Here is a 25,169-nt window from a genome sequence, read left to right as displayed (position 1 = left end):
TCCAGCCATACACGTGACAATCTGATTGGATAATATCTACTTAATTTCCTTTAGTCCGGCCATACACATGACAATCTGATTGGACAATATCTTCACAATCTCCTTTAATCTGGCCATACACACAACAATGTAATTGGACCATATTTATGCAAGCTCCTTCAATCCAGCCATACATGCGACAATCTGATTGGTTGATATCTATACAGGTTCCTTTAATCCAGCCATACATGCAACAATCTGATTGGATGATATCCATAGCATCTCCTTTAATCTGACCATACACGCGACAATCTGATTGCACAATATCTATGCAATATCCTTTAAGCTCACCACACACGTTACAATCTACAATCCTCATCATCACGTCGGAATTTTTAAAGAAACTCTATTTTACGACACACCTTATTATAGACCAGGTGATGTCATCACCGGGTCTCTGTGCTTCTCTATGCAATGCAGGCAGATGGTGGCTGGTGGGAGGGGCCAGCAGGGAGCTGTACAGAGCTTCCTGAAACCATCACCCCTCCCCTCCCCCCGCCTGAGTACTCCTCTATAGAGCCCTCTGTCCTGATGCAAGCAGTGGGAGGAGTTATGCAAATACCAAAACAGCCTTGATAGGTGGGGTGTAGAGGTGCACTTAGTATGGAAGGTCGTCACACTTGAGGTTATTAATTATTAATTATTTCATCAGGACTGTGATGGTGGTGGGTGTGGTCAGGACTGCAATGGGGGTGTGGTCAGCAGTGTGATGGTGGGTGTGGTCAGGACTGACCTGGAAACGGAGGTCGTCACATGTGATTTTATGATTAGGAATGTTTATTAAAATTCACAGGTAATGAGTGGAGCAACGCGTTTCAGGGGACGTGAGTTCCCCTTCATCAGGTCTGTGATGGTGGGTGCGGTCAGGACTGCAATGGGGGTGTGGTCAGCACTGTGATGGTGGGTGTGGTCAGGAATGACCTGGAAACGGAGGTCGTCACAGGTGATGTTATTATTAGGAATGTTTATTAAAATTCACAGGCGATAAGAAGAGCAACGCATTTCAGGGGACGTGTCTCCCCCTTCATCAGGACAGTGATGGTGGGTGTGGTCAAGACTGTGATGGGTGTGGTCAGCACTGTGAAGGTGGGTGTGGTCAGGACTGACCTGGAAACTGAGGTTTTCACACGTGATATGATTAGAAATGTTTATTAAAATTCACAAGTGATGAATGGAGAAACGCATTTCAGGGGATTTGCCTTCCCCTTCATCAGGACTGTGATGGTGGGTGTGGTCAGGACTGCAATGGGGGGTGTGGTCAGCACTGTGATGGTGGGTGTGGTCAGGATTGACCTGGAAACGGAGGTCGTCACAGGTGATTTTATGATTAGGAATGTTTATTAAAATTCACAGGTAATGAGTGGAGCAACATGTTTCAGGGGACGTGAATCCCCCTTCATCAGGTCTGTGATGGTGGGTGCGGTCAGGACTGTAATAGGGGGTGTGGTCAGCACTGTGATGTTGGGCGTGGTCAGGACTGACCTGGAAACGGAGGTCATCACACGTTATTTTATGATTAGGAATGTTTATTAATATTCACAGGTGATGAGTGGAGCAACGCGTTTTGTAGAAAGTACCTCCCCCTTTTCCTGCCTCTGTATTCCTCCCAAGAGCTCTCATTCCTGAAGCAAGCAGCGGGAGGAGTTATGCAAATATCACAATGCCTTGATCGGTTTGGAGGAGTGGGCGTTCCTAGGCAGATTGCATTTACATAGGTAATGCCCACACGTGCTGCTGAGCTTCTATGATTGAAAGTAATCCAATGAAATGAAAGGGGCGGGTCAGGCTAGGGAGGAAAGTGCTAGCTAGATGATGCTGCCGGGAAAGGGGGCGGGGCTCTATGTGACTTGCTGCCGCTTCTGTTGCACATGGTGAGAAGCTCACAGTGTGCGGTGAAATCAGAGGAAGCCACTTCAGTCCAGGAGAGGAGCCGGTGTGCAAGAGTGAAGGGGAGGCCGTATAGGAAACTGACTGAATTGAAAATGTGCAGACAGCATCCCAGCTGACACTGATGCTTTTTTTTTTTTTTTTTTGCAGACAGCAGGGGGCAGACTTGGTAAACTCTGTCACAATAATAGGCGATCAGGTAAACGAATACTTGTAATATATTTAATGACGCAGCAGGTGGGGGCGGGGCTAATCACATAGCTCTGACAAAGTCCATTAAACGTTATACCCAAGGCGGCGTCTTCGCTGTCATCTCCTATAGAGAGGATTTATGAGGGCTGGAGCCTTAGTAGGGATCGTCTTTTCCTTTCATCTCCATCGTGAAATCGGGATTTCCTGGAAGAGCCAATGAAAAGTCAGCGTCATCTTCTAATGAAACAAACGGCCAATGAAAACGATCAGAAACTCCCCCCGTCTAAAAAAGGGAATCTGTGCAATCTGCTGATCAGCTGCTTGATTTGTCACCAGCTAAAGTCTGTAGCGCCGTGGTGGAATGCACATCTAAAGGGATGCCGGGGATATGTTCTATCATATAATGCTTGAGAACAAAATGGCAGAGAAAGTTACTGGTCTTTGCTTTGACGTATGTTGGCAGGGCTGGCGATCTCTTTTAAATCATGACAGCACTCTCAGATTTTCTTTAGAGTATTAGGTGAAAGAACACATCCTTGGCATCCCTTTAGACAAACATGTTCTTCCCTACTGGCTGCTGTGTGCGGCTGACTTTAGCTGTGCAATGTGCTGATCAGTTGCTTTATTTGTCATCAAGCAATGGATCAGCAGGTTGCACAGCTATAGTCTGTAGCAAAGTGGTGTAATGCACATCTAAAAGGATGCGGGGGATATGTTCTATCATATAATGCTTGAGAACAAAATGGCAGCGAAAGCTAGTGGTCTTCGCTTTCACGTATGTTGGTAGGGCTGACGATCTCCTTTAAAACATGACAACACGCTCACATCTTCTTTAAAGAGTATTAGGTGAAAGACCACATCCCTGGCATCCCTTTAGACAAGCATGTTCTTCTCTGCTGCTGTGTGTAGCTGATTTTAGCTGTGCAATGTGCTGATCAATTGCTTTGTTTGTCATTAGCTAAAGACTGTAGCACCGTGTAGCAAAGTAGCTAAAGACTGTAGCACATCTAAAAGAATGCCGGGGATATGTTCCATCATATAATGCTTGAGAACAAAATGGCAGAGAAAGCTACTTGTCCTTGCTTTGATGTATGTTGGAAGGGCTGTCGATCTCCTTTAAAATATGACGCACTCTCAGATCTTCTTTAAAGAGTGCTGGGTGAAAGAACGCATCCCTGACATCCCTTTAGACAAGCATGTTCTTCCCCACTGGCTGCTGGGTGCAGCTGACTTTAGCTGTGCAATGTGCTGATCAGTTGCTTGATGACAAATCGAGCCAATGATCAGCAGATTGCACAGCATCCCTTTAGATGTGCATACCTCTCCTTGCCGCCACTGTGCTGCACACTTTTCCTGTGCGATCTGTTAATCAGCTGCTCGATCTGTAACCAAGCAACTGATCAGATCACACAGCACAAGTCTGCAGCACCCAGGGGCCAGCAGGGAGAGGCATGCACATTTAAAGGGATGCTGTGCACTCATCTAATCAGTTACTCTACTTGTCATCAAGCAATTGTGCAGCAGCTAAAGTCTGCAGCACCAAGGGAGAATGCACGTCTAAAGGGATCCAGGGGTGTGTTCTTTCATATAATGCTCTGGAGCAGAATGATAAAGTCTGCAGCACCCAGTGGCCAGCATAGAAAAGTATGCACATCTAAAGGGATGCTGTGCACTCATCTAATTAGTTGCTCGACTTGTCATCAAGCAATTAATCAACAGCTAAAATCTGCAGCACCAAGGGAGAATGCACATCTAAAGGGATCCGGGGATATGTTCTTTTATATAAGGCTTGGGAACAAAATGGCAGAGAAAGCTACTGTTTTTTTTTTGCATCCGCTATAGGTGGGAGGGGCTGGCCTCCTTAAAACATTCTTCAAAGAGCATTATGTGAAAGAGCACATCCCGGCATCCCTTTAGACATGCATGCTCCTCCCTGCGGGTCACTGTGTGCTGTGGACTTCTGCAATCTGATGAATCACTCCACTCGTCCTCAAGCAATTGATCAGCTGGTTGCACAGCTAAAAGTCTGCAGCACCCAGGGAGTATGCATGTCTAAAGGGATCCAGGATGTGTTCTTTTCGTATGAGGCCCGAGAACAAAAATGGCAAAGAAAGCGAATAGCTGGGAGAAGCGGGGCAACAATCTGGCTGTGCCCAAGACCCAGACTCTACTCCAGTGCATGGTGGGAGATTTAGAAGAGAAAACAAAAGCAACAGCAGACTTTCCACTGCTGGCTACTCGGCAGTGCAGAATGAATATGAAGGTTTACACAGCACCTGCTCAGCAACATCCTCTACTCTCCATTAAAGGGTTAAAAAAAAAAAAAACTGGAAAATTGACCTGAAGAGCTGGGGTGTAAGGTGACCTGGCTCCTCCCCCAGCCTGTCACAGGAGGAATGAGCTGCCACTGACGATATCCGTCTGAAAATTCCTGTTTCCTGGCTCTCATGGAAGGCGCATGGAAAGTGCAGATCACACAGCGCAAAGCGGGCAGTGCAGAGCAGACAGTGCAAACCGCACAGCGCAGAGCGCACAGTGCAGAAAGCGCACAGTGTAGAGCAAACAGCTCAGCACACAGAGCAGACAGCGCAGATCTCACAATGCAGAGCACACAGTGCAGATCAGAGCAAAGTGCACAGTGCAGAGCAGGCAGTGCAAAGTGGACAGCGCAGAGCACACAGCGCAATGCAGAAAGCGTAGAGCGGACAGCGCAGAGCAGACAGCACAAAATGCACAGCGCAGAGCACACAGTGCAGAACACAGTGCAGAACAGACAGCGCAGAGCGGACAGTGCAGAGCAGACAGCGCAGAGCACACAGCGCAGTGCAAACAGTGCAAAATGCACAGCGCAGAGTAGACAGCGCAGAGCACACAGTGTAGAGTGGACAGCATAGAGCGCAGTGCAGAGTGGATAGCACACAGGGAAATGCAGAAAGCGCAGAACGCACAGTGCAAAGCAGACAACGCAGAGTTCACAGTGCAGAATAGACAGCACAGAACGCACAATGCAGAGCGCGCAGTGTAGAGCGGACAGCGCAGAGCACACAGTGCAGAGTGGACAGCACAGAGCAGACAGTGCAATGCAGAAAGCGCAATTCGCAAAGTGCAGAGCACACAGTTCAGAGCACACAGTGCAGCGCAGGGCACACGGAGCAGACAACACAGAGCGCCAGCACAGAGCTGACAGTGCAAACCGCACAGCGCAGAGTGTTTAGCACAGGGCACACAGTGTAGAGCGGACAGAGCAGAGTGGATTGCAGAGCATATAGCGCAATGCAGAAAGTGCAGAGCGCACAGTGCAGAGCACACAGCTCAGAGTACACAGAGTAGACAGCGCAGATCTCACAGCGCAGAGCACAAAGTGCTGATCAGATAGCGCAGAGCGGACAGTGCAGAGCGCACAGCACAGAGTGGACAGTGCAGGGCGGACAGCACAGAGCACAATGCAGAAAGCGCAGAGCGCACAGTGCAGAGTGGACAGCGCAGCGTGCACAGTGCAGATCGCACAGCGCAGAGCGGACACCAGAAAATGGACAGCGCAGAGCACGCAGTGTAGAGCGGACAACATAAAGCACATTGCAGAGTGGATAGCACACAGTGCAATGCAGAAAGCGCAGAGCGCACAGTGCGGAGCAGACAGCGCATAGAGCACAGTGCAGAGCGGACAGTGCCGAGTGGACAGCACAGAGCACATAGTGCAATACACAAAGCATAGAGCGCACAGTGCAGAGTGGACAGCGCAGAGCACACAGCGCAAAGTAGACAGTGCACAGCGCAGAGCACACAGAGAAAAGCAGACAGTGCAGAGCAGACAGCACAGTGTGGACAGCGCAAAATGCACAGCGCAGAGCACACAGTGCAGAGCGAACAGCGCAGAGTACACAATGCAGAGCAGACAGCGCAGAGCAAACAGTGCAAAATGCACAGCGCAGAGCACACAGTGTAGAGTGGACAGCATATAGCGCAGTGCAGAGTGGATAGCACACAGGGAAATTCAGAAAGCGCAGAGCGCACAGTGCAGAGTTCACAGTGCAGAGCGGACAGCGCAAGACGAACAATGCCGAGTGGGAAGTGCAGAGCACACAGTGCAGAACGGTCAGCGCAGAGCACACAGTGCAGAATAGACAGCGCACTATGCAGAGCACACAGTGCAGAGCAGAGCACACAGTGCAGAGCGGATAGCACTGAGCGGACAGCGCAATGCAGAAAGCGAAAATTGCATAGTGCAGAGCGGACAGCGCAGAGCACACAGTGTAGAGTGGACAGCGCAGAGCACACAGTGTAGAGCGGACAGCACAGAGCACACAGTGAACAGCGCAGAGCACACAGCGCATAGAGCACAGTGCAGAGTGGACAGCACAGAGAAGACAGTGCAATGGAGAAAGCGCAAAGTGCAGAGTACACAGTTTAGAGCACACAGTGCAGCGCAGGACACACAGAGCAGACAAAACAGAGCGCCAGCACAGGGCGGACAGTGCAGAGCAGACAGTGCAAAACGCACAGCGCAGAGTGTACCGCGCAGGGCACGCAGAGCGGACATCGCATAGCATAGAGCGCGATGCAGAAAGTGCAGAATGCACAGTGCAGAGGACACAGCTCAGAGTACACAGAGCAGACAGCGCAGATCTCACAGTGCAGAGCGCACAGCGCAGAGCACACAGTGTGGCTCAGATAGCGCAGAGCGGACAGCGCAGAGCGCACAGCACAGAGTGGACAGTGCAGGGCGGACAGCACAGAGCACAATGCAGAAAGCGCAGAGCGCACAGTGCAGAGTGGACAGCGCAGAGTGCATAGTGCAGATCGGACAGCGCAGAGCACACAGTGCAGAGCGGACACCGGAAAATGGACAGCGCAGAGCACACAGTGTAGCGCAGACAACATAGAGCACAGTGCAGAGTGGATAGCACACAGCGCAATGCAGAAAGCGCAGAGCGCACAGTGCGGAGCAGACAGTGCAGAGAGCACAGTGCCGAGTGGACAGCACAGAGCACACAGTGCAGAGCGGACAGCGCAGAGCGCACAGTGCAAAATGCGCAGAGCAGACAGTGTAGAGCGGACAGTGCAAAATGCACAACGCAGAGCACACAGTGCAGAGTGGACAGCGCAAAGCACACAGTGCAAAATGCACAGCGCAGAGCAGACAACGCAGAGCACACAATGCAGAACAGACAGCGTAGGGCGCACACTGCAGAGCGGACAGCGCAGAGCGCAAAATGCACAGCGCAGAGCATACAGTGCAATGCAGAAAATGCAAATGGCACAGTGCAGCTCAGGGTACACAGAGCAGACAACGTAGAGCAGACAGCGCAAAGCACACAGCGCAGAGCACACGGAGCATTTGTAGTGATTCTGGGAATGTGAAGTGTGAAGCCCTCCATACACTGCGCAGAACATCTGCTGGTCGTTGATAATGACCCCCCTACAGGACAGGCCCACTCTGATTTCAGATCTAACAATGTGCAGGAAGTTATTTCCTGGCTGGAGGACGCCCAGCATCATCTAGCACTTTCCTCTCCAGCCTGAATGTCCCTGGCCCCGCCCCTTTCATTCATTCGATTTCAGCTCTTTCAATCATGGTGGCTCAGTGTCACATGTGGGCGTTACCTATGCAAATACAGCCTTCCTAGGAACGCCCACTCCTCCAGACTGACACCCACCCATCAAGGCTTTTTGATATTTGCATAGCTCCTCCCACTGCGTGCATCAGTACCACCTGCAATGTATTCACCTTTAGGATGATGGGGGGGGGGGGGGGGGGGTTGGTCACCGTGTGTGCGATTCCCTAAATGGCCCAAATAATAACCTTAGAGAAGAGCCGTTCACTATAGGCACACAGGAGAATCAAACACAGGCTCAGCCAGCAACAGCGGTAGGGATTCTTTATGGTAAGAGCAATACCAATGTGTAATAAGGTCCTGTTAGAGGTCAGAGAATCGTTACCTGGATGCGGGAATTTCTCTGTGGACCGACTGGAGTGTGACCTCATAATAAATATTGTGAAACAAGAAATACTACATAATAATAAAAAAATATATAACAATAATAATAATAATAACTATATAATAATAAATAATACAAATATATAATAATAATAATAAATATATAATAATAAAAATAAATATATAATAATAATAATAATAAAGTATTTTATTTAGTAAATATTATTTGATGTGTGAGGTGTCATCAGGCCACATTATTGGTTGGTTGGCCCAAGAACCGTACTTTTTCATACAAGACACCCTTCTGTCCACTTTTATTCCCTGTCGGGACAAGGTCCAAGATCAGGTAAAGCACTAAAGGTCTACACTGGGTATGAAAACCAAGGGGAAACCGGCTCACTTAATGAACACAAGAGCGCCAAAGGGCAGTTTACCCATCCACAGCGGTAGGGATTCCTTACTGTAAGAGCAGTAAAAAATGTCTGATAAGGTCCCGTCAGACATAAGAGAATTACCAGAATGTACTCATCGTTAGTGATGAATAAGGGGGTGGGGGGGGGGGGTAGGATCACCCTAAATAAATACATAAATGGCACATATAATAAACTTACTGGAAAGTTTTTCACGAGAGCATGGAGAGCAGGTTTAACCGTCAACAGCAGTACAGATTCTTTACTGTAAGAGCGGTACAAACGTGTGATAAAGGTCCCATCAGGCATAAGAGATCCATTTTTTGGATCAGGGAATATCTGTAGGTCTGTAGGCTTCCTCCGGGTGGAGCATGACTTTCAATAAATACACTGTGTACTAAGAAATATTATATAACAATAAATAATAATAATAACAATAAAAATAATAATAATAACAACAATGTAATAATATTATAAAAATCCTGTTTAATAATAAATAAATAAATGTTATTAATAACAACAATAATATGAATAGTATAATAAATAAAATAATAATAATTAAAAAATATGTTGTAATAATAATAATAATAATAATAATAATAAATTCTATTTATGTAAAAATAAAAAAGTTACATTAAAATCATATTTATTATTATTATTATTATTATTAATAATAATAATAATAATAATAATAAAATCGTATATAATAAAAAATAAAAATAAATAAATAATAAAAATTATAATAAATAAATTAATAATAATAAATAAAAAATAATGATAAAATAAAAATTGTATTTAATAAAACATTTAAATAAATAAATAATAATAATAATAATAAAAATCGCATTTAATAATAATAATAATAAATAAAAAATAATAATAAAATAAAAAGCCTAATAATAATAATAACAATAATATTAAATAAATAAATAATAATAATAATAACAATTATGATACATAAAATAATAATAAAAATCGTATTTAATAATAATAAATAAAAAAAATGATAAAATAAAAATCTTAATTCAAATAATAAATAATTATTACAATAAAACAAAATAATAATAATATTAAAAAATCCTGTTTAATAATAATAAAAAGTAATGATAAAATAAAAATCATATTTAATGCAAAATATATAATAATAAATAAATAATAATAAATCCTAGTTTTTAATAAAAATAATAAATAAAAAATTATTATAAGAAATCTTATTTAATAATAATAACAATATTATAATATTACAATTAAATAATAATAAGAAAAATTGTATTTAATAATAAATAATGATAAAATAAAAATCCTATTTAATAAAAAGAAATAATAATAAATTATATTTATTAATAGAATAAAATTATATTTATTAATAATAAATAGAAAATAATGGTAAAATACAAATCCTATTTAATAAAAATAATAAGAAATAAAAAATAATAAGAAATCTTATTTAATAAAAATAAAATAATAATAACAACAACAACAATAATATTATAATTAAATCATTATAATAAAAATTGTATTTAATAATAATAAATAATGATAAAATAAAAATCGTATTGTATCGTAATAAAAATAAATAATAAAAAATTATATTTATTAATAAATAATAATAAAAACATTAATAATAAATAAAAAAATATAATACAAATCATATTTAATAAAAATAAAAAATAATAAACTATATTTATTAATAAATAGAATACAATTCTATTTATTAATAATAAATAAAAAAATAATGCTAAAATACAAATACTATTAACTAAAAATAAATAAAATAATAATAAATAATGATAAGAATTCTTATTTAAAAAAATAAATCATAACAATAATAATATTAATAATAGAAATCATATTTAATAATTATGATAAAAGAAAAACTGTATTTAATAAAATAAATAATAACTTTTATTTATTAATGTAATAATAATAACATCCTATTTATGAATAATAAATAAAAAATAATGATAAAATACAAATCCTATTTAATAAAAATAAATAATAATAAATTCTATTTAATAATACATAAAATAATAAAATCCTATTTATTAATAATAAATAAACAATAATGATAAAATACAAATCCTATTTACTAAAAAATAAATAAAATTATAATAATAAATACATTATATTTTATTATATTTAATAACAAATACAATAATAAAATCCTATTTATTAATACATATAAAAATCCTAATTAATAATATCATAATATTTACTAAATAGCATTTAATTAGTAAACCGTCTCCACGTCACGTTATAGGTTGAACCGTACTTTTTCGTACAATCGTCTATAGGACGCCCTTCGATTCGATTTTATTCCCACCGGGCCAACAAAGAGCTTGCGTCTTGGCGATAATATCCCAAATAAGATCAGGAGAGAGCCCTAAAGGTCTGCTGTGGGTTTGAAAGAGCGACACATTAGAAGGAAATGGGATAGAGGAGCCCAGTGTAGACAATGGTGAGGGAGGAGGAGGAGGGATGGCGAAGAGTGAGGGGGGGAGGAGAAGGAGGAGGAGGAGGGGGGCTGGGCTGTCCTTGGAAGAGCTATAGAGGTGTTCAAACTGCATTGTAAGAGGCAGGAGACAGAGAGCACACATCCACACCAGGAACACCCGGCCAAGCCTCAGACCTGGGAATTTATCAATGTTTTTGATTTGCCTTTTTTGTGAATGTTTTTGATTTTTTTTTTTTTTCCCATCTGGCCTCTGGGATTGTGTCCCTTCTCCGCCCAGCCAGGACTGGAAACTGCCTCCCCCCCCCCCACCCTCCTCTGCAAAATGTGGATTTTTTAATGCAATGCTGGGAAACAAAAGCTTCCTGATACAAAAGGGAGTCCCTACCCTCCTCCTGCCTTCCTAAAAACAGCCCCCACATCTGATTTCCTCCCCCCACCAGGAAGGGATCCGGGGATCTGGGATCTGCTCACTGGGACTTTGCTGAGCGGCTGGCGAGGTAAGCTCCATCAAATCTGCTATTTCATGTTTCTGGCACTTGTTGGGGGGGGGGGTCTGGAAATCCAGAAAAAAGGGGGTGGGGGTGGGGGGAGGGGTTCTGGAGTGATACATTGTAACACTGAGCTAGTACATTGTAAAGCTGAGCTGATACATTGTAACTGATCTGACTCATCTGGGAGAAGATCTGTCCAGCCCCCAGCGGTCAGGAGTGGTGATCTGGTGAGATCTCGGAAGATCTGCTCCATCCAGGCATGGCTGTAGTTGCTTAGCTCACATGGCCGATCGGCACTACTAACGGGGGGGGTTGTGACTGTGACCAAAATGACCCACTGTGATTTTTTTTTTTTTTTTTATAGACACCCCCCCCCCCCCCCTTTTTGATTTAGGTGGTCTACTGTCCGGTGCAAACGCATGTCTGATCTGTTAACCCGAGAGCCGACCATACACTATAAGATTTTGATTGACCAATTGAGCCTCTTTTTTTATTGTGCAGAAAAGGGGTCCATCTGTCTAGATCCTTCTTCTGAATTATTGGATTGGCCAGCTGATGTCGCTTTCACCAATTTTTGTACAAAAGAGCCTAAGCTGACTATACGCGCTAAGATTTCGATCGACCAGCTAAGTCGCTTTTTGCCACCGATTTGGTGTGATCAGACGTCCCTGAAGGACTCGTGTATATTATTTGATTAGCCAACTGTACAGGCTAAGGTTTTGATTGACCATTAAGGCCACCACCTGTGTAATGAAAGGGCCATCTGTCTAGATGTACCTACATTTTTTTTTTTATTTTTATTTCCGATTGGCCAACCGACGTCACATTTTGACAGTTGTACAAACCGCTCCAAGAGCCTAAGCCAACCATACAAGCTAAGATATCAGTCGACCACCTAGACCGCTTCTTACTGCCAGTTGCGTAATAATAAAAGGGCCGTCTGTCTAGATTTACCTAAATTTTTCGATTGGCCAACCGTTGTCATGTTTGACTCCGAGAGCTTTTCATACAAAAATTGGTAAAGTCAACCCTACAAATGTATTGATCAACCAACTAGGCCACTTTTTACCGCCACCGGAGTGACTCTGAGAACCTAAGCCAACCGTAAGATATTTATCAACCAACTAGGCCATTTATTTTTTTTTACTGCCAACTGCGCAATCACGGGGGCCATCTGTCAAGCTTTACCAAAATTTTTCTCTTGGTCAACCGATGTCATGTTCACCAATTTTTGTACAAATGACTGGGAGAGCCTAGGTCGACCATACAAACTAACGTATCGATTGACCAACTAGGCCACTTTTTCATGCCACCTGCATAATAAAAGGGACCCCTGTCTAGATTTACCTAATAATAATAATAATAATAATAATTATTATTATTTTTTTCCAATTGGCCAACCAACGGCGCATGTGCCGATTCTTGTATGACTGACTCAGAGAGCCTAACGTGACTGTAAGATATTGATCGACCAACTAGGCCACTCTTTACCACCAACTGCCAAATAAAGGGGCCATCTGTCAAGATTTACCTCCAATTTTTCGATTGGCCAACCAATGCCACTTTTGCCAATTTTTGCGTGAGTGGCTCCGAGAACCTAAGCGAACTGTATGATGTTGATCGACCACCTAGGCAGCTTTTTACCAGCAACTAAAAGGGGGCCACCCTACTAGATTCATTTAAACTATTCGTTCAGCCAACGGCCTGTCACATTGGCCAATTTTTGTAAAATTGCCATCCCACTAGATTCATCTAAAGTATAAATGGCCCATAGCCCTCACGTTCGCCATCGTTTGTACAAATCGCCAATTTTTGGTACCAAATGACCACCAAGAACCTAAGCCGACGATACATAAGATATTGACTGACCAATCAGGCCACTTTTTACCACCAACTGCGTAACAAAAGGGCCATCGGTCTAGATTTACCAAAAGTTTTTGCTTGGCCAATTTTTTTATTTTTTTTTGGTATGATTCACTCCAAGAACCTAAGCCAACCGTAAGATGTTGATCGACCAACTAGGCTACTTTTTACCAGCAACTAAAATGGGTCACCCTACTAGATTAATCTGAATTATTTGTTCGGCCAACGGCCGTCACATTGGCCAATTTTTGTACAAATTGCCAATTTTGGTACAAATGACCCTGCTAGCTTAAGCTGACCCTACGCACTCAGATTTTTGATGGACAAATTAAGCTGCGCTTTGCTGGCTACCGCGTAGTAAAAGGGATATCCTGCTAGTTTCATCCAGATTCTTGGGTTGGCCAACCAACGACAAATGCGCCAATTTTTGTATAAATTTCCAATTAATTAAATTTTTTTGCAACATGACCTCGAGGACCTAAACCGACCCTACATGCTAAGGTTTTGCTCTACCAACTAGGTTGCTGTTAACAGGGCCGCCCTGTCAGATGAATGAAAATGATTTGATTGGCCAACTGCCGTCACATTTGCCAATTTTTGTACATGTCGGTCATTTTTTTTTTGTACAAATGACGCAGAGAGCCTAAGCTGACCCTACGCCCTTTGATCGACCAATTAAGCCTCTCTTTAGTGGCAACCGCATAATAATAAAAGGGCTGCCTAGTAAGGTTCATTTGAATGATTGGATTGGCCCACCAACGTCGCATTGACCAATTTTTGTACAAATGACCCCCAAAAACCTGAGCTGATCCGCTTGGATTTCGGCCGACCAACTAGGCCCCGCTGTTAACTATATGGGCCACCTTTTATGAGAGTCATCAAACTTTATTTGATTGGCCAACTGCCTTCACTTTCACCAATCTTTGTACAGATGACCCTGAGAGCCTAAGCCAGTGATGGCCAACCTTGGCACCCCAGATGTTTTGGAACTACGTTTCCCATGATGCTCCTGCAGTGTAAGTTGAGCATCATGGGGAAACGTAGTTCCAAAACATCTGGGGTGCCAAGGCTCGCCATCACTGGCTTAGGTTCTCGGGGATATCTGTCCAAAAATTTTTGAAAGTGACGGCAGTTGGCCAATTTCACCAATCTTTGTACAGATGTCCCTGAGAGCCTAGGCCAGTGATGGCCAACCTTGGTACCCCAGATATCACTGGTTTAGGCTCTCAGGGTCATCTGTACAAAAATTTGGTGAAAGTGACGACAGTTGGCCAATTTTTGTACAGATATCCCCGAGAGCCTAGGCCAGTGTTGGTGAACCTTGGCACCCCAGATGTTATGGAACTACGTTTCCCATGATGCTCCACTACACTGCTGAGCGCAGGAGCATCATGGGAAATGTAGTTCCAAAACATCTGGGGTGGCCAAGGTTTCACATCACTGGCTTAAAGCTGACACTACGCATTCAGATTTTGACCAATTAAGCCGCTCTTTACTGGCAACCATGTAATAAAGGGCCACCCTGTGATTGGACGATCGATGTCGCTGTCACCAATTTTTCTACAAAGGTCCAATCAAAATCCTACAGTGAGCAGAAACGTGATGTTTATACGTCATGTATGTATCTTTAATGGATTTTTTTATACGGCCTGGTTTGTAATACTTACTTTGTACTGCGCCACAGGGGTTGACTATGCTATATAAATCATTTTATTAGTAATATTGGTAACCCTGATCTGCACATGGGAGGAGGGGGAGCAGATCCGATCGATGGCTATGCTCACAAGGAAATGACCGAAGCTTCTAATCTGTATTCTAAAGACTTTGACGGCTCCTTCCCCCCCCCCCCCGAGGCCTTGTGAATCCGCGGCCTTTCCTGAGCCGCCAGTCGGGTGGGGGAGTCGGATTCCTGGGCCGCGGCTGAGGGGAGGAAAAAGGCACCGTCTCCTGTCATATTTGCAGCCAATCCCTAATCCCCCTCCATCAAATGATCGTTTGTTTTGGGTTGCTAGACGCTGTGGAGTGCGGATTGTTTGCTCAGGGTGATTTTTTTTCTTTTTCGAAAATTCCCGACCTTTTTGTCGTGTTTATTTCAGACGAGTGGCCTGCGATGATAAATGGGTGTTTGGGAGAGCCTGGGAAATGGAAAATTAAGTTTTAATTATTAGCTTTTCGGACGCTGGTGAGATATCGATGCGTCTGCTGCGAACTGTGTCAACCGCAGGATAAAAGCGTCTGGAATACACTAACGTAAAAAAAGTGTGTGTGTGTGTGTGTGTGTGTGTATATGTGTGTGTGTATATGTATATGTATATGTATATGTATATGTATATGTATATATATATATATATATATATATATATATATATATATATATATATATATATATATATATATATATATATATATATATATATATATATATATATATATATATATATATATATATATATATATATGCGCTACAAAATATTTGTTCTTAAAAACTGTTTCATTATAGAACTGCTACAAAATCCATCTTTGTTGGGGTAAAAAAAAAAAATGTTGCGTTCAACGGACGCCATGCTGGATTTGGTGATTTGTTCTTCCCCTTCTTTTTTCTTCTTTCCCCTTCTCTTGTTTGGGGGTTTTTTATTTTATTTATTTATCTCTCCTTCAAAATTATTTTTAAAAATACTATATTTATTTTTTTTATTATTATTTTTTTTTTTTTTTTTTTTATTATTATAAAAAAAAATAAAAAAAAAAAATAAAAAAAAAAATCCCAACCTATGTGTGTGTGGTGTGTGTGTTTGTTTTTTTTTTTTTTTTAATAAAAAAAAAAAAAAAAAAAAAAAACGCATATGGGTTAGTTTTTGGGGATGTTTTATTATTTCAAAAATGGGGAAGTGTACATAGACGCGTCGTCTTAAATACCCAACGTAGATAGGAGCATAAACTGTTTGTTCACCTCCTGGCCGGTAATAATGGTACTAGTGGTTATTATTTATTTTTGGAGAAAGGTGACAACTTTAGCCAACCTGACCACTACTGGAACAGGTTCATCCAGCGCCCGGGGCAAGGATGCAAAACTGCACCTTCCCCTTCCCCACTGCTAATGCATGTCATTGAAAGGAGGTAATGCCCTGCGTTCGTTCTCTGCTGCGCCCAGGGCACCTGCCCACCCCTTGTCCCGACCCTGTATGTGACATGATTGTACAATCTCATTTATTTTTTTTGAGCTTTCCCAACAATTTATGTAGACTAGAGTAAAGTTGACCATACACCTGAGCAAACTTCGGCCGGTTCATTCGAAAAATCAGTCGTTGGGTTGCCCGTTGGCGCTCTTGCATCTGACATCCTTCAATTGGAAAATCAAGGACGCTTGGTGGAAAATTGCTGGCCGAATGGTACATGCGAACTACTGCTGTTTATGTATTCTGACGGTCGGCCGGCGATGGATGGAGGAATCGGTTGGGTGTTTTGGCCAGCTTAGGGACCTACGTTGTTGGGTTGAAGGAAGTCTGAAGGAGAGGTTGTACAATCGGATTGTTAAATGTATGGCAACCTTTAGTTACACCCCCCCCCCCCAAAATAAATAAATAAAATGGGCCCTATGAAATTAGAGCTTGGAGCCAAGTTACAGCAGCCCATTCAAAATGAATGGACTGCCAATGCACCCTACAATGCATGATGTTGGGGTGCGTTGCTTTTCCAGTGCATTAGTGCGCCATAACACGTTAAGGGCATTACCGCAATACAGAAATATAAATGGGTTCCTAATGGAACCTGAAAGTCCTACTCGCTCAACCCTACCATCAATTAGCCAATCCCATCTTTTCCTGTAGACACCCCTCTTGCGAAGAAAAAAGTGTCTGCTGAGCCAATGATTTATTTTGTCTTTAGTGGATGCACAACAGACAACAAGGCTTGCTATGGCCCCAGCAGGCTTGCTCGACTTGCTATTGCCAACATTATTATTAATAATAATAATAATAATTATTATTTTCATCAATAATATTATAAGAATATATATTTATTGATAAAAAAATTATCTATAATATATATTTTTTTATTATTTATATATTGTGGGCAAGCCAGCTGGGGTAAGATTTGCTGACCATTGCCCATCCACGATTGTTTAAATAATATAAAATGATGTATTTAAAAAGTGGTTTCGTTGGGTTGTGACGGGTCAGCGTCATGCATACAAAAGCAGGGAACAGGCCCCCTCCTACTGGCCTGACGCTGCAGAAATGTCCCGGGCTGGAATGTATTACAGCAGTGTGGAAATTCAACTTATTGTGAGGTAATGAACACTCGACTGGTAGGCTTTAACCATTCTGGTTGGCACTGGTATACGGGCTCTAAAAAAAAAAATAATAAAGCCTAGGCCAGCCTTTCTCAACCTTTTGACCCCAGGGGAACCCTTAAAATTATTTTCAGGTTTTGGGGAACCCCTGATAAAAACCTATATCATTGGGGGTCAGTGGAAAAAATGGCCTTTTTTCTTTGATGGTCAGTGTAAGAATGGCCCCCTTACAGAGAGCTATAAAGATCATTGGTGTCATACCACTGGCTCCTCCAAGTGGCATTGGCTCAGAATTATGTAGGCACCATTAAACGGGAGCTAAATCAGCCACAGCTCAAGGAACCCCCTAGCCACCTCTGGAGGAACCCTAGGGTTCCACGGAATCCTGGTTGAGAATGGCTGGCCTAGGCGAATGTTGGTATGCAATAAAAACTGTGTGTGTGTGATACCTGTAGCCAATATTCAAAGTGGCCACCATGAGTAATAAAGGACCCTCAGATGTCGGACAAATTCTTTTGTGAATTTTGTTATCCTTCGACAGACGAGTAGGTCCAACCATGGAAGGTGGTTGTACTGGGAGCAGATAATCTACAACCCTGGACCCCTACCTGCAACCTTTTGGTAGTGACAGTCAGTCCTTAGACCCCAGTGGTCAGTAGTGGGGGGGGGGGGGGGCATTGACTTGTAAACGAATGGTAGTGACTTCTAGAAGTCTCCTGTAACATGTTCCTAGTCTCTGGTTGAGGTCTGAGGCATATCTTGATTCTCCAACCATCTCCTGCAGCCCGAATGCTGCCCCCTGACCATCTCCTATAGCCCGACTGCCAGCTTTGGCCGTCAGGTGCTGCAGTTGAGTGCCCCCCCCCCCCCCATGCTTCTTACGTTGGCCACCACTGATCTTGACTGTTAGGCATGTTAAACTTTGGAGCTCTGGCATCACTGTGGGGTGCCAAAGTATCATAGACATTCTGTGTCGAGCACCATAATTATGTGTGATGGAGCCTCATAGCAAAACCATGAACAGGGCCCCCTGCCTCTCTAATCTCCATCTCAAAGGTGATTCATCTACTGATGCAGAATACTAATTGCTTTCATGGTAGCCCTATGGAGGCCTCCACACAATGTACACAATCATTTTTTGTCTAGAAATGTTATTGCTATCTGCATTTAGGTCTATGGAATTGAACCCTTCTGGGCCCCATAGCAGGTGCCCGGTCTGTTATGTCTATACTTATGCTGGTCAGCATGGCAGCTTGTGGTGGTTGCCACATAACACTCCCATTAAAGTTTTATTTACCCTTCGCACATGTTTATGGGTTTTTTATTTATTTTTTTTCATACATATACTATAGGGTGAAGGTTGGAAAAGTCCTTAGCAGATGCTCAAAAGTTTCATCTTTCGATGAATGAGCTACTATTGTACATAGACACCTGGTGGACCGTTTGGAAGTCTGAGTTTGCCGTTTTAAAGTCAAAACAGTTGCAGAGGAGTTTGGGGAATGAGGGTGAGAAGTGGTTGACGTCAGATCGCTCGGGAAGATCTGCTGACTGCTTGACTCTGCCTGGATTTGGACCCTTGGGATCTTTGGCAGAGGCCATGCCCCAACGCTAGCCACATGACTGCATGATGAATTCACATTTTTATAAAGAATGAAGATGCTCTACTTTTTATATTATTTGACCTTTTAGCTCTATGTGGACTCCTAAACCAATTCCAGGAGGATGGAATTTCTGAAAACTGTTGCAAGGAAGACCGATTTGAATGTACTTGATAGTAGCAAGGGGGATTACCATGACTCTAACTTCACTCAAGATCCCAACTCACTGGTTTAATTGGAGGCAATAACAAGCTGTGTGTGATACCTATAGCCAACATTCAAATTCTCAAGCTGAGTGACCACCAAGGATAATCCAGAACCCTCTGATGTCAGACAATACCTTTTTGGTTAAAAAAAAATAAACAAAAGACAAGAGTTCGTAGGTCCAACCTTGAAAAGTTGGCCAAGAAGACCATTGGTGACATAACCTCTGCCAAAAGATCCTAAAGGGACCAAGCAGTCGGCAGATCTTCCTGAGCGTTCTCCTGATGTCGGCCACTTTCTCATTCTCCTTCCCCAAACTCCCCTTGCAACTCTTTTGGCTGTCCAGGCTTTAGGCCGTAAGCTCAGACTTCCAAAAGTGCTTAGCCGTGAACCTATGTAACCTTTCCTTTCAAGAGATTCCTCTTCAGTGATGGATGCTTTAGGTAGCTCTCGGAAGATGGTGGATGAGTTATCTGCCCATTGCTCTTGGTGGGCTGTCTATGACCTAAGCCAGCGGTCTCCAAACTCATTGGTACAATGGCCAAATTTTATATCTTAGAAATATTCCAATTGGTTTTATAAAGGCAATAAATCAAATTTCAATAAAGTAATACAATTTTCATAGAGGGGTTTGTGTGTTTTTTTTTATTTTTTATTTTTTTTTTTAATAATAGGAGACTAAACTTCAGTAAAGCAATGGAATACCAAGTAAGCCTTGAGCCAATCGGGGGGGGGGGCCCTCCTAAGGAGTCCCCCCTTACACCAGAGGGCTGGATAAAATCTTGCAGTGGGCTGCATTTTTGCCCACAGGCCGTAGTTTGGAGACTCCTGGCCTAAGCTTTAGATGGTTCTACCGGTAAAATGCCTCACCTATTTTTTTCTTCAAAGGGCCCGGAGCGAATTGGAGACATGTGAGAATGACGTGTTGGCTTTCTTTTTTAACAGTATCCCCTTTCTGCTTGCTGTATGGTGTTATTTAGCTATCACATATCCTATTTTAGCTTTCGTCTATTTACAAGCTGTCGGGCAATCATAGAAGGCTTTTTTTTTTTTTTTTTAATTTATTATACATAATAAAAAAATATATACATTTTTTTTTTTTTTTTTTTTTTTTTTTTTTTTTCCCACCCCTCTTATGACAATGAAGATTCAAGGTGCTTGACGTAAATTTGAATCGTGGTACGGCTTGGGGGGGGGGGGGGGGGGGAAATCCATACTGCTGGATAATTTGTGAGGTTATACAAGTACAACCTTAGAAAAACATTGTGCATACATGGACATAGTTGCCAACATTGTAAAAAAAAAAAAAAGTAAAAAATGATAGGGACACGCTTTTTGGCTTATTATAATTAGGGGGTGGGGGCATGCGTTTGTAGGCGCGACATAGCAAAAAAAAGAAAAATGCATCCAGGAAAAATGGGTGTAGCTTATATGTCCGTGGTTCAAATGGAGGTGTGGTTAGAGTCTGAGTTGAATGAGAGATGAGGACAAGAGGGAGAGAGAAGGAAGGAAAGGGGATGGAGGGACAGCAGGCCCAGATCCTACACCACAATAGAAATGTGTATTCCAGAGTTTAACAAATCAGAAGATACTCCAAACACCTGGTGTTAGCGCTTCAATCATCCCAGCACCATGGTTGTTGTGGTGTCCAGGATGATTGAAGCGCAATACCATTATTACATTGTAATGTAGAATTAAATCATTCAGCTCACCATAATCCAGAATCAGTGGGACCCCTGAGCATGTCGCCCACCACCAGATGCCATCGGGTGCCCCTGCAGAGTCCATCCTTGCATCAGGTGCCCCCAGCCGAGTGTTGGCTGCAGTCTAGCTACATCTCCCCTCCTTTCCCCGTGTTCAGTGGTGAGGGGAGGGGTGGGCAATTGTTAAGCTTCGTATGCACCAGCTGAATATCCGGAGACAATGGGCGGTTAAAAAAACAAAAAAACGCCTGACATTTGGCCCGTGTGACATAAGTTGGCTATTTGACTGGCTTATGTCGGACATGCATGCTGGAAAACCAGCAGCCGACCGACTCCTGATCAGCAGTCTCTGCCAATGGCAGAGACTGCTGATCGGCGTGGTCTGGTGCCCAGAGTACCCAGAAGAAACCCAAGCACAGGTAGAACATGCAAACTCCAGACAGGTAGTGCCCTGATCAGGTTTTAAATCAACAACCACAGTGCTGCTAGGTGGAAGTGCTAACCACTTAGCCACTGTGCTGCCCACATAGATTGACTGAAACAAAGTCTAGCAGCTGGATGGTTGAATCTCCCACAGAGGCTATAGCAGTGATGGTGAACCTTGGCACCCCAGATGTTTTGGAACCATGTTTCCCAAGATGCTCCGGCACTCTGCGGTGTAGTGGAGCATCATGGGTAATGTAGTTCCAAAACATCTGGGGTGCCAAGGTTCGCCATCGCTGGGCTATAGTATTCCAACAGCCGGCACCGGTGGCTGTCAGAATACCCGGACAGTACTTGTATCTAATTGAATGCAACTGCTATTCGGTGCACCATTTTTTCATCTAGCTCCTTAGATTTTTCGATACAAGGATGTTGGGTGGAAGGGCAGACTAATCTAATTTTGACTAGTTCATCAGGGACCAAGCTAAATTAGAACAGTTTATGACCAACCTAGTGTGTGTGTGTGTGTTTAATCTTAAAGGAGATTGTAATGTGTATGGTCAGGAGGCCTCAATTTCTGTCCTGAATTCTGCCTGGAAGTCAAGTGGCCAAAAAAAAGTTTACAGTAAGGGCCGGTTCACACAGGGGGCGATGTGAGGCGACACGAACTTGCCTCGCCGCGACCTCAGCGGCGACTTGCAAATGACTTCTGTATAGAAGTCAATGCAAGTCGCCCCGAGGTCGCCCAAAAGTAGTACAGGAACCTTTTTTCTGAGTTGGAGCGACTCGAGTCGCTCCTCTCAGAACGGTTCCATTGGTCAGATCGCGGCGAGGCAAGTCGTGTTGCCTCGCATCGCCCCCAGTGTGAACCGGCCCTAAGGCAACTGAGCACTGTTTGTGATGCTTTTTATTTGCAAAAAAATCCACACTTTTCAAGGTCCAAAGCCGTACTAATAACACAAAGTTGTACTAAATTTGTTTTTGTTGCAAGTGCACTGATATGGCTACAATCGCCTTCCAGGAAGGACTAGACATCTGTATGTCCTAGTCGTTAAATCAATGGAACGTGACCAAATCCTGGCTCTTGCGGGTACACCAAACCCTTCCAGATTATTGACGTAAAGACTTGCAGTGAGTTGCCCATCACTTCATGTTGGCCAGCCATTTCTTGTCCAGTCAGTTATACAAGAGTGTGGGAATTAATACGGCATATTTTTTTTATTTTATTTTTTTTCAGCCTCTTGATGATTTCCCTAAACGGCTTGTACAAAGCTTATCTATGTCCTCGAAGATGCAGCAGTGTACACAGCCTAGATACAAGAAGCTAGATTGTTTATACAGCTGTGTGTGGTCCAGTCTTGTGGTGCAATGGGGGGAGGGTGTCTTTGATGTCCTGTCTACATATAGATACAGACCCCCTCTTCCGGCTGGATGAGGCCACAATATCCCAAATATAATATCAATAATAAGTCGACTTCTAACAATGTACATATCGGAGTAATAGCTGCTGAAATGACTCCCCCCCCCCCCCCCCCCCCCCTGGGAAGCATTAGAATTCTTACCGTCAGTAAAATTACTGTAACTCCAAATTATTTATCCACATGGGTTACTTGGGATAGAACACGGAACACAGTGGGGTACCCTTTGCCGCACCTTAAAGGGAGACTTTTTGTGCCCATTGCAGCACCCCATTGGCAAACTTTTGTCGTACTCTGACTGGGTGGGACTTGTATGATAACCTTTTGACCTGTTAATGCAACCTAATTTTTTTTTTTTTTCTTTTAAATATTGGATGGAGATTTTAAAGGGGTTTCTTGTGCGTACTGATTTTCACCGCTGTCGCCCTTCTTTCCTTTCCTAGATGAAAGATGATTAGAGCTCATTAGAAGTTTATTTTAAAACGGCTTTGTTAGTCAAAAAATTGATCACCCTCCCCTTTAAACATGGCTACCTCTCTCTGTAATACTTGAAATGGTTGCTTTTATTATCTTTAGTTGCCTCATCTTGATATACTGTCTAAAAATGGCCAGGTTAACGTTGCTGTCTAAATATAGTTGCCATGGTGATGAAACTTCTCCAAATTGGCCGCCGTAGTAATGGAACTGCTCGGAGGAAAAAAAAAAAAAAAACTGCCTGGCTTTGAGTTGTAAAGTGGTTGGAAGATTTCAATAGATGGTTTCACCCTTCTCTGTGTGTATATGACCCCACGAGGGAGCGAATTGCTACCCCCACCCCAGGCATCTGCCTCATTCACATGCGATCGTCGCCCCTAAGGCATTCCTCTTCCTTCATTCTTTAGTGGTGATCTGCACACAAAAGCCGGTGTTAATCATTGTCCGGGACTCTAATATGTGCCCTGTGCTGTGTCATACAATGGAGAGGGGGGCCCCCCTTGCTGTATTCACTGCTGTGTCACCAGAGATGTGGTCACCTCTTTAAAGGCAGATCCAACCTGCCTCGCCATGTCGTAAATGGTCATGTGACTCACAGGGGCCTTTAGCATATGTCTTTCACATCTGTTGTCTGCATTTTTTTTTTATTTTTTTTTTCCCTTATGCTTTACAATCCAAAGGGGAAAACGCCACTCAAGGCTGTAAGTTCACTGGGGACGTTGCTCATATGGTAGTGGGGTTTTCCTGATTCGGTGACGTGAAAAGTACGGGACAGGTTTTTGGCTTGTGTCAACCATGGTATGTTTCCAACTGTCGCGTAGAAAGGAGGATTCTGATTGGTCGCTAGAGGGAATAAAAAAATAAAATAAAAAATGTGGAAAAGGATCAAATTTGATTGCTAATATTGTCAATGGCAAAGCATAGAAGGCCTAAAATGGTGACCTCAACTGACCATTGACCAGTATCAAAATTGCTGCAATTGAACATGGTGGAAAAATTGGCATCCCTTAGCCAAAATTGGAGAACCCCTCCTCCTTCTTGGGGGGGGGGGGGGTTCCCAAAAAAAAAAAAAAAAAAGAGAGAATTGCCCAGTTTCCTGAATTCTGGTGGTCCATCAAAATCATCAGTAGTAGCTGGCTTAGTGGTTCAAATTGCTGTGTACACCGCCATCTTTTCTTTTACAAACTTTTTGTTTTATTCATTTTAAAATCTGCGTTGTTGTTGTCTGCATTTTCTTTAAATTTTGTATTTCATTTTTATTTTTTTGTGGATGGAAAAAGATGTTGAGGCCTAGTTCCCCTCTTTCTACATGCTGGGCCCGTAGAGTCTTCGTCAATTGGCAGCAATCAAAGAGATCAGATACAGCCTGCTGATTCACCGGGCCTTGCGATGTCAATGAGGCTCGAGGCCACCGGTTGCCTACGCTGCGTGATGGCTTATTTCCGGAAGAGGCTGATAAAGGCGGCCCAGTGACAATATTAACCGCACGTATGGCTTGATTAATTTCTACTCCTATATAATGAGCTCCTTCCCATACTAATTCCAGACTCCAGGCGTTCGGAGGGTAATTAGCATTCGCCTCCGTATTTAGATCTCCAGAGTGTTAATTAAGAAATAAAAACACGGAACCCTAAACCCCCCACCCCTTTCCTATTTTTATGTCTGAACAAAATGGTGATCTCCCCCCCTCCTCCTCCATACGATGGGCGACCTTGCTGTTCGGCGCTTTGCGTGCTGTCAGATAAAATATTTACGTAATCCATTTATTATGCATCTGAAAGA

At 42.9% G+C, this 25,169-nt stretch overlaps 1 protein-coding gene across 1 annotated transcript in view; it reads left to right on the top strand.

The window, feature by feature from the left end:
• Nucleotides 1–11,013: 11,013 nt before the first annotated feature.
• Nucleotides 11,014–25,169, top strand: part of VANGL2 (VANGL planar cell polarity protein 2) — a 127,971-nt gene continuing 113,815 nt past the window's right edge. Inside the window, exon 1 of the mRNA XM_077464085.1 lies at nt 11,014–11,419. The gene's annotated coding sequence lies outside the window, so the exon portion shown is untranslated. The remainder of the gene's footprint in view (nt 11,420–25,169) is intronic.

This window comes from Lithobates pipiens, unplaced genomic scaffold, assembly GCF_037356315.1.
Source record: "Lithobates pipiens isolate NorthernLeopardFrog02 unplaced genomic scaffold, aLitPip1_a1.2 Scaffold_30, whole genome shotgun sequence".
In the NCBI taxonomy this organism is placed as follows: domain Eukaryota; kingdom Metazoa; phylum Chordata; class Amphibia; order Anura; family Ranidae; genus Lithobates; species Lithobates pipiens.
The sequence above is the reverse complement of the archived record's forward strand: the minus strand, read 5'-3'. Positions and strand labels throughout refer to the sequence as shown.